Source organism: Bidens hawaiensis, unplaced genomic scaffold (assembly GCF_021521415.1).
Source record: "Bidens hawaiensis isolate Kalapana, Puna unplaced genomic scaffold, B.hawaiensis_p1.1 tig00039613_1, whole genome shotgun sequence".
NCBI classification, from domain to species: domain Eukaryota; kingdom Viridiplantae; phylum Streptophyta; class Magnoliopsida; order Asterales; family Asteraceae; genus Bidens; species Bidens hawaiensis.
This window is the reverse complement of record NW_027505618.1, coordinates 44,487-47,565: the sequence shown is the minus strand read 5'-3', so window position 1 is coordinate 47,565 and position 3,079 is coordinate 44,487. Positions and strand designations below refer to the sequence as shown.

The 3,079-nt window shown below is 38.9% G+C and overlaps 1 pseudogene; it reads right to left on the bottom strand.

The window, feature by feature from the left end:
• Nucleotides 1-284: 284 nt before the first annotated feature.
• LOC143614319 (L-type lectin-domain containing receptor kinase IX.1 pseudogene) lies at nt 285-2,363 on the bottom strand (annotated as a pseudogene).
• Nucleotides 2,364-3,079: the final 716 nt, after the last annotated feature.

Here is a 3,079-nt window from a genome sequence, read left to right as displayed (position 1 = left end):
TCAAAATTAACCCTAATTTGACATCTGTCATGGAAGTTATAAACTTTCCATTTGACACTTCTAGATCCTATACTTACATGGACATTCAAAATACAACATAAACCTAGTTTGACAAAATCAGAATAAGACCCCTAAACTTTGACACCCATGGATTAACCAAACTATAGGCCAACAGATGGTTACCGTTAAACCGTTAAAATAGAAATATGCCTATTTATTTCTAAGCATTTTGGCAAAGTTGTTTTCAGATGCTTAACTATATATCTCCACATATAAATAGTTCATTACAATGAATGCAACAGTGATATTGATGTGGGAGAAGAAGAAACAATTGTTTGCTTTGATGATTCACTTTTTGTGGTGTTACTTGATGATTGGTCTTGGACGATAGAGGAGACATCATATAGAGACGACACTTGAGGTGTTAAATAAGATGCTACAGGCATCTTTGGGGGTAGTAAAGGTAGGGAAGCTTCAGAGTTTAGTACCTTAATGGCCTCTCTCATCGATGGTCGAGATTCCGAGTCAGGGTGCACACACCATAACCCAACGCTCAGCATGCGTTTGATTTCTTCTACCTCAAAGTTGTTCCCTAGACTCGGGTCAGCTGCTTCTAAAAGTGTCCCAGTTCCATAGAGCTCCCAAACCCATTCTACTAACCGTACCTGCTTTTCTTTAGCCTTATACTCAATTGGTTTTCGACCACAAGCTATTTCTAATGCAACAACTCCAAAGCTATAAACATCAGATTCCTTAGTCGCTCTTCCAGTAATTACACATTCAGGAGCCATATAACCCAAGGTTCCTGCCAACATCGTTGTTTGTGAGCCTTTCTCATGATCAACCAACTTTGCTAGCCCGAAATCGCCGAGCTTCGCATTGAAATTCGAATCCAACATCACATTACTTGATTTAATATCTCTATGCAAAACACATTGCTCCCATTCTTCATGTAGATATAACAAAGCAGACGCCAGGCCATGAACTATTTTAAACCTTGTTTCCCATGTTAATAAGCTCTTCCCTTTGAAAATATGTGAATCTAAGCTTCCATTTTCCATATATTCATAAACAAGGAGGAGTTCACCTTTCTGGTGGCACCATCCAATGAGTTGCACCAAATTTCTATGCCTTAATCGGCTAATGATCCTCACCTCTGATGCGTACTCCTTCATCCCTTGTTTTGAACCCTTCGACACCCTTTTAACTGCAACATATGTGCCTGAGTCCTTTAGGAAACCTCTGTAGACTCCACCAAAACCTCCCTCTCCAAGCTTCTCTTTCTCTGCAAAGTCACTGGTTGAATGAGCTAATTCGTGGTACGAATATCTTTTAGGCCCTGTGCCCATTTCAAACTCATTGTTCATTTCAACATCAATTGAGTTTTCTTCTGCTTCATGTTCCCTGACCTTCTTTCGCCTCCACAAAACAAAGGCAATGATTGAAAGAAAAATAACTGCCAAAGGTATTCCAACTATTAATCTAAGTTTGATGTTTTCCTTTTCTCCAGGATTCGGCCCTGGGCTTGGGGGTATCTCGTTATTCTCATTAATCTGTAAATCGGAACTATCGAAAGTCCAAGATCTCACATTATTCTTTTGGAACCGAGATCCGGTTGCTGCTGAAAACCCGAATATAACCCATTCGGGCAACTCTCTCCTGAGATCAACTATGTAAACTAGTCCATCTTGACGCACGATTGTATTGTTTCGATAACCAGTGAATGAAACACTAAGGTTATTAGAAACTGAATCATACCTAATCCAAGCTCGACACACTCCCCCACCTGTTATATTGCTAAACCATCTCTGAGACCTAACAGAAGCAAGAGAGCTAATACTGACACCCACATGATCACCGATGGAAGTATTCGTATTGTCTACTGGATCCCAACCACTGTTCGGAAATGTATCAAACTCCACAGCAACAAATTGATTAATCGCCACAGCAGTTGTGCTATTTATTGGAAGCCCCATGGCTCCCCCTGGACTTATCACTGAATTATTCTGAGCAAGAAAGAATGTGAGCCCATCACCGTAAGATCTTTCCCCATTTGAATCAATCACAAAAGTGAAATTAGTGGAGAAGCTTGCCAGCTCACCAGAACGGTTGTCCCAAAGATGGAGTGGTCTGATATATGTCGCCCGCCCGGATTTCTGGTTCCGGTTAGAACCAATCCCATCCGGGGTCACCTGGATTCCATCGTTGGAGATGTAAGATCCTTCACCTTCTGAAACTATGTCCCTATTCTGGTTTGATGGACCAATATTTGTTAAATTGAAGGTAAGTGAAGCTACTAATGGAATCATGAAGATAAGTAGGTATGAAGTGATAAGATGGGTCCGTGAGAACACCATGATTGTAAACAAATTGCCGGCTTTGTTGTTTCTTGAAGATTAATGAACATAACACACGCTGGTACAGCTTTTTTGTTGAGTTGAATATTCATGAGTTTGGTTATAGGATTAAAAAAGGGTTTTATAACTTTCGAATTTGCTACATGAAAAAACAAAGGAACTATGATTTGGTCTACATTTTACATGCAGACGGGTTCATGGTCAAATGTATCCACCCCATCCTGTTTTAAAGATGCAGTCATGTTTTTTTAGTGTCTTCAAATATTTGTTGTTGGTCTTGTATGTAAAGACATTTTCATCAGTACCTTATTGCACGATAAATTCAACCTGCTATGCTAATTCTGGAATCAATTTCGTGTCTGACAAATCACAAGTGGGTTTGAAAGAGGCAAATAAATTTTTTATAACATGGTGATCAAGTCATGCATAGATAACGAAGGTCATTATCTGGTAATTTATTGTGTTGTTAATTAAGAAACTGTTCAGCAACTTTGACTTGAACCTTTCTCAGCAGGCCAACTTAGACGGAGTATAACATCACATATCTTTCAACAGAGGCGCAATTTGACAATTGTCATAACACACATATTTTACGATTATCTTGTTATGGTAGTCTATCAATATTTTATATACACATCATTGCCACAAATTCATCACTGAGATGTACCAATTTTATCATATCTTCATATATCGTAACATTAATTGTTCACGCTGAATGAAAT